The sequence below is a fragment of the Mustelus asterias genome, chromosome 25 (assembly GCF_964213995.1).
Source record: "Mustelus asterias chromosome 25, sMusAst1.hap1.1, whole genome shotgun sequence".
In the NCBI taxonomy this organism is placed as follows: Eukaryota; Metazoa; Chordata; class Chondrichthyes; order Carcharhiniformes; family Triakidae; genus Mustelus; species Mustelus asterias.
Genome location: NC_135825.1, coordinates 20640582 through 20655732, shown reverse-complemented (window position 1 = coordinate 20655732; position 15151 = coordinate 20640582). Strand labels below are relative to the sequence as shown.

The following is a 15151-nucleotide window of genomic DNA, read 5'->3' as shown; positions in this document are numbered from 1 at the left end:
GCACAGGACCTTCAACTGACGCTATACACTAGATACATCGATGACATTTTCTTCCTTTGGACTCATGGTGAATAATCACTGAAACAACTATATGATGACATCAATAAGTTCCATCCCACCATCAGACTCACCATGGACTTCTCTCCGGAATCGGTTGCATTCTTGGACACACGCATCTCCATTAAGGACGGTCACCTCAGCACCTCACTGTACCGCAAGCCCACGGATAACCGCACGATGCTCCACTTCTCCAGCTTCCACCCTAAACACGTTGAAGAAGCCATCCCCTACGGACAAGCCCTCCATATACACAGGATCTGCTCGGATGAGGAGGCTCGCAACAGACACCTCCAGACGCTGAAAGATGCCCTCATAAGAACACGATATGGCACTCAACTCATCGATCGACAGTTCCGACGCGCCACAGCGAAAAACTGCACCGACCTCCTCAGAAGACAAACACAGGACATGGCGGACAGAGTACCCTTCGTCGTCCAGTACTTCCCCGGAGCGGAGAAGCTACAACATCTTCTCCGGAGCCTTCAACATGTCATCGATGAAGCCGAGCATCTTGCCAAGGCCATCCCCACATCCCCACTTCTTGCCTTCAAACAACTGCACAACCTCAAACAGACCATTGTGCGCAGCAAACTACCCAGCCTTCAGGAGAACAGTGACCATGACATCACACAATCCTGCCACAGCAACCTCTGCAAGACGTGCTGGATCATCGACACGGATGCCATCATCTCATGTGAGAAAACCATCCACCAGGTACACGGTACATACACTTGCTACTCGGCCAACGTTGTCTACCTGATACGCTGCAGGAAAGGATGTCCCGAGGCATGGTACATTGGGGAGACCATGCAGACGCTATGACAACGGATGAATGAACACCACTCGACAATCACCAGGCAGGAGTGTTCTCTTCCTGTTGGGGAACACTTCAGCAGTCACAGGCATTCAGCCTCTGATCTTTGGGTAATCATTCTTCAAGGCGGCCTTCAAGACACACGACAACGCAGAATCGCAGAGCAAAAACTGATAGCACACATGAGGACGGCCTCAACCGGGATCTTGGGCTCATGTCTCACTATCTGTAACCCCCGCGACTTGCCTGGGCTTGTAAAATCTCACAAACTGTCCTGGCCGGAGACAATACACACCTCCTTAACCTATGCTTAACCCTGTCTCCACTCATATTGTCTGTACCTTTAAGACTTGATTATCTGTAAAGACTCGCATTCCAACCATTATCTTGCAAATTGAGTCTGTATCTATATATGCCCTGTTTGTGAACACAACTCTTCTCTCACCTGAAGAAGGAGCGACACTCCGAAAGCTTTTGCTACCAAATAAACCTGTTGGTCTTTAACCTGGTGTTGTGAGACTTCTTACTGTGCTTACCCCAGTCCAACGCTGGTATCTCCATCAGGAGCATGATGGCACAGTGGTTAGCACCGCTGCCTCAGAGCGCCAGGGACCCGGGTTCAATTCCCGGCTCGGGTCACTGTCTGTGTGGAGTCTGCACATTCTCCCCACGTCTGCGTTGGTTTCCTCTGGGTGCTCCGGTTTCCTCCCACCGTCCGAAAGACATACTGGCTAGGTGCAATGGTCGTGTTAAATTCTCCCTCAGTGTACCCGAACAGGCGTTGGAGTGTGGCGATGAGGGGATTTTCACAATAACTTCAGTGTAAGCCTACTTGTGACACTAATAAATAAACTTAAACAGGTGCCAGCTGTGAGTATATACTGATATTATATAAATATGGAAATCTAACCATTTAATAAACTACAAATAGAGGGAAGACCAGCTGCCCTTGTTTATTTTGCAACAAGAAATGCCTCCTAAACAGCAATTTCATTGACTGTGGCCTATGACATTTCCAGTTCCCTTAATATGAACCATTTATACCAAAGTGTCCAATTGATGGAGGATGAACTTCACAATTTCTGTAATGAAAAGTGCATAAGTTTTCAAATTATAGTGATGGTGATTGTTAAAAACGCTTCCAAGGCAAGTAGCTCACTGGAACAAGAAATATATACTTGTCCTCAAGACATGTCCTGAGCACTGTTCAGCAATTCCCTGATAGAAGTGTAGGTACATACTTCAAATGGAAGCTCAATAGTGCTCAGGTTCATTCTCTCATGGATGGTCAAAGTGTGGTGAATCTGTGGAATTCATTGCTACAGAAGGCTGTGGAGGCCAGGTTATTGAGTATATTTAAGACAGAGATAGATAGGTTCTTGATTGGTGAGGGGATCAAAGGTTATGGGGAGAAGGCGGGAGAATGGGTTATGGGGAGAAGGTGGGAGAAGCATATCCGCCATGATCAAATGGCGGAGCAGACACGATGGGCCGAATGGCCTAATTCTGCTCCTATATCTTAGGTTCTTATGGTCTAAATGGCCTCTGTCACTCCAGTCAAAGTTGATTGTAGAATAAGTCATCATGTGAGAACATGATGACATGGCGGAAGCATAGGAGTTATTCCCAGGGGTGCGGGCACAGCATTAGTGTTGAAGTAGCTGCTAAGCTAGTGAATAATCTACTCATGTTGGAAGTCCTTGCTGTCAGTGATTTGGGAACCCAACACATCTACACTGATATAGGAATAATGGCCATTTAGCTGAGATACTATAGGGAAAATAGTGTTTACATCACCAAGGTATGGTTGCCAACTCTGGTTTTATAATATGACACCTTTTTCCCCAGCCTCCCACCATTGGTAGCTTGACATATCCACCACCATGACGCTCCAGGGCAAGTTGGATAGGGAGCGGCCTCTTCACTGATTGGCAGTTCTTGACCAACGTTCAAATTGTCATTAATTTCTCATTCCCAATAAAATAAAAATGCACCTTATTATTGATTTCCCCTAGATATTTCTCCTGGGTTGCTTGCAACAATGCCTGGGAGAGCAATCTTCCACTCCTAGAGGCCCCAGGTCAAGCCAGGAGGGTTGGCAATCCCTACACCAAGGAGGAGTTAAAATTGTAAAGGAAACTTACCTGAATTTGTTTTTTAAAAAAATAATGTAAGTGATTGAGAACTTTTTTTTAAAGAGATCAGGAATCTTAAAGAGCAAAAGACTTGATAAGTAGAATCAGGACAGTAAATGATGCTTCTCAGTACATAATACAAAATCCTTTGCAAAGAAATGAGTGGAAGGTAGGAGTGAGGTGAAAGATCTCAAGCCTTTGAACATTTTGATCTTGTAAGCAATGTGATATTTTCTGACCAGAATATATGATGCGGTTTCATAGATTTTGCAATAGTTTACCATAATCTCAAAATAATACAACTAAAATATTCAGCTGAACTGCAACAAAACATGTCCTATTAATTTACATGAAAGGATAATGGGTCTGGGGTTTATAAGTTATGAAGGTAAACAAATACCTAAGTTTCTTTATTTTTCAATTGAGCTTTATGCAAAAATTTATAATATACCATTTGATATAAATGGTTTTTAATTCGTAAAAACAGAATAACACTTAGTCCTAGAATGATTGAAGTGTACATTTTGGGTGGGGTGGGGGGGTACAGAGATTTGTTCTAAACAATTCCTGCTGGAAGGTTCACAAGTGCTTTGTTTTTATGTAAACCGGAGTCACGTGAGTTCTGTTTATACAATATATTGATTGAGATCATTATTCAACAAACTGGAACTGTATGGCTCCAGTAATAGTTGAGCAAAGGCACGACTCAGCACTTTACTTAAAATTTATTGTATAAAGCTGAATGTGTTAATCTGTCTATCTCACAATCGTGCTAAAACAGAAGTGGGAGATTGTCTTCTTTATTTATCGACGTCCTCAGTTTGGAGAAAAATGCCAACTTTTGATCACTTTGCATTATATTGGTAAAAGGCTATTATCTCTGCTGTGTGAAAATTAAAAATGGACTCCCAAGTACAATTTTTGCATAACTAATATTGTAAAGTGGTGGTCCACGGTGACCAGGAGAACTTTGTGCTTGAATCTTGGAAACTTGCATCCTGTCAAGTAGCTCACCAATTTGCTTGGTTTGGGGTTCAGTTTTTTTCTCTCTATGTCCCTTACAATATTTCTTTGTGCAATTGGATATGAACAAATGTAAATAGTAAATGTTACCATTAAACAAGGGCGGAATTATAATTGGAGAACAGTAAAACTTGTTGGCAGAAGACAATGTGGCGCATCTACTTTCCACTGTCAATAGTAAGACCTCTGTTTGAACTTGTAAATTTTCCACTGATACTATTCTGAAACTTGCATGGTTGAAAGGAATGAGGCTACTGGGAGAAAAACAAGGGTGGGGCATCTATCTAGTAACAAAGTGCAAGGTAGGAAAAAGTATTTTGTGCTTTAAAAAAGTAGGAATCACCAATCCCATAGCTCAGGCAGTTGATAATCTGGTGAACCCCCAGCACAGGGTGAATTAACCAAGTAAGAGTTTTAACAACACCAGGTTAAAGTCCAACAGGTTTATTTGGTAGCAAATAAATAAACCTGTTGGACTTTAACCTGGTGTTGTTAAAACACTTACTGTGTTTACCCAAGTCCAACACCGGCATCTCCATATCATGAATTAACCAAGCCAGTCTGAAATTGGGTGCTTAATTGGCCTCGACATTTTGGTTTTCTAAAGGAGAAAATATCAACCGCGACCTGTTTTCTTGGGCAGGGGTGACTTGCGATGAAATGCATGGTTGCAGAATACTGAACATGAGCTTATTTAAGACTGGTACATCTAACAAAACCAACCAAACAATACATCAGGACACAGCTCTGGGTATGTTTGGTGGGTTGGGAAATTGGATCCATTTCCCTCTTCTGCCACCCCAACAGGGCTTAAAATCAGGGAGTAAGAGAGGAAAGTCTTGCTTAGTGATCATTGACATTTTATTCAAATATGGGGAAACATCACTGCCAAGCCTGATATTGTATTTAAATCCACATGAAAAGTTTTCTTTTTCATTATTTTATCATTCATGTGCTGTGGGCATTGCTGGCAAGGCCAGTATTCCAATCCATTTCCAATTCTTTTCCCGCACCTAGTGGCACAGTAAGGCAGACTTTTGTCTGTCTCCAAAGCTAGTAATTCCCAGAACAGGTCTCTTGCCAGGGGCTTGAGGAGTGCTACACCACACCAAGGATGGCTGACCAGAAGTTTCACCCGCTCTTACTGCCAACCTTTGGCATGTTGGGAGAATCATAGAATCAAGGAATCCTACAGTGCAGAAGGAGGCCATTCAGCCGATCAAGTCTGCATCGACCACAATCTCACCCAGGCCCTATCCCCATAATTCCATGCATTTACCCTGGCTAGTCCCCCTGATACTAATGGGTAATTTAGCTTGGCCAATCCACTTAACCCACACATCTTTGGACTGTGGGAGGAAACCCACACAGACACGGGGAGAATGTGCAGACTCCATACAGACAGTGACCCAATCCGGGAATCAAACCTGGGTCCCTGGTGCTGTGAGGCAGCAGTGCTAGTCACTGTGCCACTGTGCCGCCCAGTGGTACAGTGGTTAGCACTGGTTTTATAAAGGAGGATTTGCTGGTTTACACTCAACCTATTTGACCGCGTTATGAACGCAACTTTCTTGGCCGTCAAATCCTGGGGTGGGAGTCAAATAGAGAGCTTTTGGCTCAGAGGCAGGAAAGCTACACACTAGACCACAAGACCTCCTCCAGCATTTATTGCTCATCCCTAATTATTCTTGAGAAGATGATGGTAGGGTTTTTGAAATGCTGCCATCCATGTGGAAAAGGTATGTCCACAGTGCTTGTAGGGAGGGAGTTCTGGGATTTTGACCCAGTAATGATGAGAAAACAGTAATATATTTCCCAGCCAGGAAGGTGTGTGATTTGACTGGGAACTCATGAGGGAGGCAGTATCCCCTACACCTGCTACCCTTGTTCTTCTGGGTGGTAGATGTTGCGTGTTTAGAAGTTGCTGTCAAAGTAGCCATGGTGACTTGGCAATGTAACCTCTGGATGGGGCACACTGCAGCTGCATTGTGCCAGTAATGGAAGGAGTGAATATTTAAGGTGATGGATGGGTTTCTAGTCAAGTGGTCTGCTTTGCATTCATGAGTGGTGGGCTTTTGCGTGTTTTTGGAGTTTATCTAGGCATTTAGAGAGTATTCACCACACTGCTGATTTGTGCTTTGTCGATGGTGGACAAGTTTTGGAGAGTCAAGAGGTGAGACATGCACTGCAGAATATCCAACATCTGACCAGCTCCTGTAGTCACAGTATTTGTGTAATTAGTCTGGCTTTGTGTAGATAGACGGGGTGAACTTTCCAACTTGGTGCTGATGCCAGTATTGTAATTGTACTGGAAGAGTTTGGCTAGGTATGTGGCTAGTCCTAGAATACTATTCTTCCATAATACGTTTGGAAAGCTGTCAGGGCCCATACCTTTGCTGTATCCATTGCCTTACCATTTATTGAAATCACATAAAGTTAATTTCATTCTCTAAAGACCAGTCTCTGTGATACTGGGGACCACCGGAGGAAGCAGAGATAGATCATCCACTCAGTTCTTCCAGCTGAAGATGATTGCAAACACTTCAGCTTTGTCTTTTGCACCAATACTTTGGGCTACATTATCTTTCAGAATGTGGATGTTCAAGGCTTGTCCAGTTAGTTGTTAAATTTCTACCTGGATGTTGCAGGATTGAAGAGCTTTGATCTGGTCCATTAATTATGGAATTACATAGTTCTATTAAGAGATGCTGCCTCTGCTGTTTGTCATGTTTAAAGTCCTGTGTTGTAGCTTCACCAGGTTAGCGCTTCAGTTTGAGGTGTTGTTCCAGGCACGCTCTCCTACATTGCTTACTGAACTGGTTCCCTAGATTGATGGTAATGGCAGAGTAAGGGATAACCTGAATCATATAGATTATCATGGTTGTCATTACAAATTGTTGTCGTCCACAGCTCCTTGAATTGCTAGGTCTATTCTGAACCTACAATTAGCACAGTAGGGCACATTTACTAGTCCAGTCACATAACCCACTATCATAATGCACTTTTTCAGCAGGTGTAACTGCAAAGCAAACGGGACAGAAATCTCTGGCCAGTTTCACCTGGGGTGAATGGGCAAATTGTAGTGCATCTCTTGTCATGCTGATTTAATTCAGCTAATTGTGTGCAGATACCAGAGTAAGGTGTTCCTGTCTGTGTCGCACAATTAGAGTAATGGGGAAGGAAATTTGCCATCTGTACGTGTCCATTTATGACTCTCTACCCATAGCAATCTGGTTGACTCTCAGTTGCCATCTGAAATAGCCTAGTAAGCCACTGAGTATGCAAGAAACTGGTTCACCTCATCACCACCTTCTGGAGGGTAATTAGGGCTGGCAATAAATGCAATGCCCACATCCTGTGATTAGATTCAAAACTTTGCACTGAGGACCCTACTTTCCAACAGCTATTGAGGAGAGAGGAAATCAGACTTTAATTATAACCAACAATGGCTACTGTGAAACGAAAACTGGATAGAAACAGGTTCCAGTTCCTCTTCCATTATGACAATTAATAATAAGACAATAGGCTACACTATGCAATACTGTATTTGGTTACACCTACAACATCTACAGTGAGGAATTAAACCAGAATGTAGTTTCTCCTGAAACAAATTGATTTTATAAATCACAAAATGTATTAATGTCTCAGAAGTGCTAGAACAGCACAAGTAAGAAGCTAGAAAAACACAAACCATTAATGGGAGTCAACCATGTTTAGATCTGTTATGAAAGTGAAACTAGTATTTTGCAGATTACTAAGTTGCTTATTTGAGTTTTTCTGTAAATAATGATCTTGAATTCACGTTTCAATCAGTATGGGCCGACAGGCTTGTAATTTCCTCAGAGTGGCAATCACCGGCAGATTACCTCTGCTGCAATACCAGAGCTCCTGTCTGGCCCAACCTTCCTCCCCCAGGTCGGGTGAGAAAGGAGAAGCAAAGAGAGCCCCTGGGTGCATTAACATGGTGTAAATGGACTGCAGTGAGGAAAGGCTCACCTCCTTTTTACAGCACCAGCTGCCATAAAGCAGGTGTTTAAAGGCACTATTGAAAGAGAGAAGGTATGTGGGGGTAGGGGTTCAGCTATCGGGCTAGGGAGGTGGAGTTGGACCTGGCCCGCGGTGGGGCAGGTGAAGGGGAGTGTGGGCATTCTCTGGGGAGGGCAGGGTTTGGGCATGGTGTGGAGGAGTATAGGGTGAAGGTGGTGTGGGGGCATCCCATGTGGTGCTTGGTTTCCACTACAGCACAATTGTCCAGAGGAAGTTAGCCCCTCTGGACAATTGTCGGGTAAATTCCTACGTGGAAACTTCCAAGAGGGACTCCTCAGCACATCTTTTGTGTACCCCCTCAAATGTGATGCAGAGGAGCCAGGACGTTATGGCCCAGTAGAACTTGCTTTGATTAGGACTTTGCCTTCTTGCTATTAAGGGCCTGATTTTACCAAAGCTTCGCGCCCTTTTTCAGGCGCGAAATCGCGGTAAAGTTGGGCGTCGGGCCATTAACGCGATCTGCACCTGAATCCGAGCAGATCGCGCCTTTACCGAGACCCGACCCGCGCCCGAATCGGGTGGCCCGATGATTTAAATGCATTTGCATGCATTTAAATCGACTTAATGCATCGCGCACTCAACTCTACCGCCAAATCCCACTTTTTCGACTTCTGGCCCGTTCCGCATCCGCACTGTTAGCGACCTGCAAAATAAAAGTCTGAAGTCGCTGCTGCAGCCTCCAAAGAGCGGGGTCAGAGACTGCAATGGCTCTCTGACCCAGGTCATCCTCTGGTTGGGGTGGGAGGCGGGTGGGAGGGGAGGGGGTGTGACATCTCATCCCCTGGGGAGGAGGGGTGGGAGGGGAGGGGGTGTGATGTCTCATCCCCTGCGGGGGGGGGGGGAGGAGGAGAGGGGATGTGACGTCTCATCCTCTGGTCGGGGGGGGGTTCCGCTGTCAGTCTGCGGCCGATGCCTCCTGCCGGAGTGGACGTGCGGCCATGCCATCGCTCCCGCTCTCTTGCCCCTGCAGGGAAGAGTAATCTGTGGCTGGTAGTGTACCAGTGATGGTGCATCCCTTTACAGGCCCAGCTTGGTCCTTCTCCAGTGTCTCCTCTTGGACCTGTACTGATCTTGTAGCCGGTTTTCATGCGGACCCACTGTCGAATCGGCTGGTTCTGTTTCATCTTCTTAGCAAGGATCGCTTCATCCTGAAGGTTTTGTGGGATGGCATGGCCGCACGTCCACTCCGGCAGGAGGCATCGGCTGCAGACAGGCAGCCGACCACCCCCCCCCGCCCCCCCCCAATCCCCCCGACCAGAGGATGAGACGTCACACCCGTCACACCCCCTCTCCCCGCCCCCCGCCGCCCAGGGGATGATCGGTCACACCCACCCCCCAGAGGATGAGACGTCACTCCCCCCCCCCCCTCCCCAAACCAGAGGATGACCGTCAGAGAGCCGCTCTCTCCGCTTTCTGCTTTTTGTTTTGCGCCCGGGCGCGCTGTCAGATTTTTTTTGAACTGCGCATGCGCAGTTCAGAGCTCCGATCGGTCCGCCAGCGCTAAGCCCCGCCCACCGCACGGATCGGGCTGGAGCCGACAAAACGCGTATGGGCGCGCTGGAAAGAGGATTCCAGGCGCGGATCTATTTGACGCCCGGATTCGGCACTTAGACTCAAAATGGTAAAATTCCCCCCTAAGAGTTGATACCGAAATCAATCCAATGATGTAAACTACACTTCAGAATAGTTTGACTTGGAGTAATGTGTTCTTACTATAGTGATATCCTACTATAATTGATATTAGAATAGACAGACGTTAAGTATAATTTCAGCTTTATATACAGAATGTCAATCGATACATTTGAAGTGATGGCACTGTTGTAACATAAAGATATCTGATTAGGTCATTAGCTGTACTATTCCTGTATATAAAGCTGAAATTATACTTAACATCTGTCTATTCTAATATAGATTATAATAGGATACCACTATAGTAAGAACACATTACTCCAAGTCAATGACCTAATCAAATATCTTTATGTTACAACAGTGCCATCACTTCAAATGTAGTTCATCGATTGACATTCTTTGAGACACTATGAGGCCATCAGAAGCAGAATATGAGTGCAAAATATTTCTTTCTGTTTTTCTTTTAAGTGAATTAGAAATTAAGATGACTTGTTAAAAAAATGACTCTACCGTATAAGATGTACAAATTCTGTAATTTATAAATTCTTTTGGAATTTTTGATATATTATTTTAGACTGTTAATCGATTTGAAATTACTAACAGGTGAAATAAAAGGAGGCCATTTGGCCCCTCGAACCTGCTCCGCCATCCAATAAGATCATGGCTGAGTTGTTTGTGTTGAGTTCCACATTCTCATCTACTCCTGATAACCTTTGATTTGCTTGCCTAAAAATAATCTGTCTACCCCCATCTTAAAAAATAACTTGTCTCCATGCCAGAAATGTCTTTCAAACTCTTCCTTGTTATGTGGACTTCAAGGGTCTATTCCATAAGCAAGAAAATGAGGGTTTACTATCTTAACATAGAGTTCAGTACACAATTTATTCGTTGGGGAGGTGCCAGAGGACTGGAGAACAGCTAATGTGGTCCCATTATTTAAGAAAGTTTGTAGAGACAAGCCAGGGAACTACAGAACAGTGAGTCTCAGGTCTGTGGTTGGGAAACCTCTGGAGAAGATTCTGAAGGAGCGAATCTATCTCCATTTGGAGAGGCAAGGTTTGATCAGGGATAGTCAGCATGGTTTTGTCAGAGAGAGGTCATGCCTAACAAATTTGATTTAATTTTTTGTGCATGTAACCAAGCGTGTGGATGAGGATAGCGCTGTTGATGTAGTTCACATGGATTTCAGCAAAGCTTTTGACAAAGTCCCACATGGGAGACTTATTAAGAAGGCAAATGGACATGGGTTATAGGGTGATCTGATAGGGTGGATTCATAATTGACTTAGCAGTAGGAGACAGAAGGTGATGACAGACTGCTGCTTTAGTGACTAGAAGCCAGCCTCCAGTGGTGTACCACAGGCTGGGCCCCCTGATCATCATTTATATAAATGACATAGATGACTTTGTGGAGGGTAGGATCAATAAGTTTGCCGATGACACAAAGATTGGCTGGGTGGTTAACAGTGAGATTCAGTGCCTTGGGTTATAGGAAGATAGAGACGAGATGGTCAAATGGGTGGATAAGTGGCAGATGGAATTTAACCCTGAAAAGTGTGAGGTGATACACTTTGAAAGGAGTAACTTGACAAGGAAGTATACTATGAAAGTTCTTACACTGGGTAGTTCCGAAGAACACAAGGACTTTGGCGTGTTTGTCCATTGATCTCTGGAGAAAGGCAGGTTAATAGGGTGGTGAAAAATCGGGGTATAGATTACAAAAGCAGAGAGGTCATGATGGAGTTGTATAGAACTTTGGTGAGGCCATAACTGGAGTACTGTGTGCTGGAAGGGGTGCAGAGGAGATTCACCAGGATGTTGCCTGGGGTGGAACATTTAAGTTATAAAGAGAGGTTGATAGGCTTGGGTTGTTTTCTCTTGAGCAGAGAAGACTGAGTGGTGACCTGATTGAGGTGTTCAAGATTTTGAGGGGCATAGACAGGGTGGATAGGAAGCAGCTGTTCCCTATGGTTGAAGGGTCAGTTATGAGTGGACACAAGTTAAAAGTGAGGGGTGGGAGGTTTAGGGGGTATTTGAGGAAAAACTATTTTACCCAGAGGGTGGTGACGGCCTGGAATGCACTGCCTGGGAGGATGGTGGAGGTGGGATGCCTCACATCCTTTAAAAAGTATCTGTATGTGTACTTGGCACATCACAACATTCAAAGCTACAGGCCAAGTGCTGGCAAGTGGGATTAGGTGGGCAGGTCCGGGCCTTTCATGCGTCGGTGCAGACTCGATGGGCTGAAAGGCCTCTTCTGTACTGTAGTATTCTGTGATTACAGAAATTTAACAAGTATTATAAATATTTGAAGTTCAATACTTTTTCCTGTTGGTTTTGCAAGTTGCAACCCAAAATGGAATGTTTATAGATAACAATTGTCATGGAAACAGAACAAACATTCTATGTACCTTTTTGTTCATTGGAAGTGGTTTCTGAGTTCAGGGAGCAGGGTTGCTGATAACCAGGACAGTTGCAATGATTGTTATATATTTATCTTTTGTAATACTTTTTTTCTTATTTATTTATAAAGTTCAACTCTTCCAACAAAAAATAGCTGCGCGCACGGCTCAGAGGCGGCAAAAGATGCTCATCAATTAAAAAATTTTTTAAATCCAGGGATTTGAAAATTGGAATGGAACAAAACTCAGAACTGGAAGTCACAAAAACAAGAAAATTACTGTCCAACCTCAAGAGGGGTACGCCACTGCATAATTAAACAGCGAGCCTCCAAAATGCGAATACTAAGGTGAGGATCCTCAGAATCCCACGATATAAAGATGCAAAGGTCAGCCAAGGCCCAGGAAAATTATCTAACAAGAATGGGAGAACAAAAATCATGGAAAATGAGAAGAGACTAGGCCAGAAGCCTATCTAAAAAAGACACAAACAAATAAAAGCGCTCAAAGAGATGATAGAGCCTTGCTTTCTCAGGAGAATGGAAGCAACCAGTAATATTAAATAATATTAACTTGCACCTGATTTTCTTCTGAAATAAGCTCCTATTGACAGCTTTCTCTTCTGTCAGTCAGTGACAGGGAGACATATTCACGCAGCTGGATAAGACTGTTGGAAAATTTCACTCAAAAATGAGAGAATACATTACTTAACAAGATGATTTTGCTGAGATAGGAAATTCAGCAATGGTGGAAAGATTAATGAAAATTTATAAAGTAGTATTCATGATATCGATTCACTTCACATAAGTTAGCTGGAGTTTCTACAGAAAACCAAAAGCCATTTTAAAAAATGTCACCTGAACTTGAAAATTGATCTTCCAATGACAGTTTTTAATGGATTTCATCATATAACGATTATTATTTCGAAAGGATCCTCACTATGAGCTTTATTTGGGTAAAGCATTTTTTCCCTTTGTAAACCTCTGGTATAAACATGCTCCTGAAGTGAGAAGTCAGGATGAATTTACCTTTAAAAATGGTTAAAATATGAAATGGAGGATTTGTGTGATACTTGATATTCTGAGAAGCTGTGTTTGTCCCTTTGTTCCCCATGCTATCTAGCTTACAGAACTTTGTGTGGAATGTGGAGATTAAACTGCACTCAAAGAATTTGACAGTACCAAACTGGCACTCCTACTTCCTTCAGTTTTTTCATTAAGCTTCAGTTCCCAGGTTTTTAAACCCAGCTTAGCTACTTTCTGCTATTCGTTTCCACTTTGATTGTCTCCTTAACCCTGCATCTAGATTTCTAAATAACTAACAAAAATGCTGGAGCGTTAGCGGACATGATCACTTTAGAAGATTCAATGACAGGTACTCAATTCTGATCAACAAACTTATGATGCCGGAATTTAGCATGCATTTTGGTGAGATATGAATTAAAATGCACATCTTTTGACAGTTAAATCCCAGAGCTTCAATTGAATCTGAAAGTGTAGAAGGAGGCCATTCTGCCTATCAAGAGTGTGCTAGTATCTTTTAAGATTTTTGCATAGAAGAGATTTGAGCATTTTCCCCATTCCTCCAGCGATTCCAATCTACTTTAAATATTGGGACCAATTGTGTTTACCACCAGTACTGCCGTTGTTCTTTCAATAAAATGCGCTTGCTATTGAAGATGTAAAGTGCATGGTTATATTTGTACAGAGCTAGATTTACAAGACATTTGGCCCTAATAAGAAGACACCAAACTAATAACATCTTAAACTAGTTTGGATCTGACCTCGACAGGCATGGTGATTAGAGCTAGCTAGTCTCCTATGGTAGTTGAGGAAGAAGATTAAGGAGATATGTTTTGCAATTTTATAGAATCATAGAATCCCTACAGTGCAGAAGGGGGTTATTTGGCCCATTGAGCCTGCACCGACAACAATCCCATCCAAGCCCTATCCCTGTAACACCATGTATTTACCCTATCTAGTCCCCCTGATACTAAGGGGCAATTTAACATGGTCAATCAACCTAACCCGCACATTTTTGAGGTGTGGGAGGAAACCAGGGAACCCGAAGGAAACCCATGCAGACACGGGGAGAACATGCACACTCCACACAGTTATGATCTTGTAATCTTGTAATCATATTTATGTATGTATTCAAAAATGTCATCTGATATGTGGTAGTATTATAGGGACATATGACTTATGTTATGGCATTGACTGCATCCTGGGTATTTAAGACCGCATGTACCACTGCAGCTCCAGCTACCAGTATAGTTCAATAAAAACAAGATAGTATCAGTTACCGCACTGTCTGATAAAATTCGCAACCGTAAATGGGGCAGATACAATGCATGGTCAATAGCAAGGTGGTGGGAGGGTGGCGTGAGGGTGGCGGGGGAGGTGTGGGGCGGTGGCGTATGGAGACCAGCAGGAATGATTCCTTACCATGACCAAACCAGAGCCAGCTCCAAGCTGGATGTGAGAAAAAGTCTATAAAACATTGACCTGAAGAGTTTGGTAAAGAATGCTGAGGGAGTGGATTGATTTAAAAAGAAATTCATTTCAGGAGCACCTAAGACTATTCTACTGTTTAGTCATTGTTTGTACTGCAACTGCATAATAAAACATTTACAGAATGTTTGTTTTACTCCAGTGCCCTAAAGAGTAAACACATGCCCTTGGACGGGACTCTCCTGTCTCATCTCGTTGCAAGCAAGAATGGAAAATTTGGCATTCCAGCCAAAAGTCCAGCCGCAAACGAGGATGGAAACATTTGGCCTTTGTGTGGAGCACAACCAGAATGATCAGGAACATTAACAGTTCTGGTCCCTGCTCCAGGTTGAGTTAGCTAATCAGGGCCAGAGTGGCATTCACAACTACTGCATTTCTGGACTATGAAAGGGAGAACTGAGTCTTCATTTCCTGATTGTTGACAGGTGATTTCCACTAGAATCTTTATTGGTATAAACTTTGGATGAAGATAGGATTCTCCTGGGCTATGGTGTCTTATTGATCAAATGACCTGTGAACACTAGTGGGGCATATA

General features: G+C 43.6%; 1 pseudogene; it reads right to left on the bottom strand.

The window, feature by feature from the left end:
• Window positions 1-9096: 9096 nt before the first annotated feature.
• Window positions 9097-9250, bottom strand: LOC144479261 (large ribosomal subunit protein eL39-like; annotated as a pseudogene).
• Between the last annotated feature and the right edge of the window lie 5901 nt (window positions 9251-15151).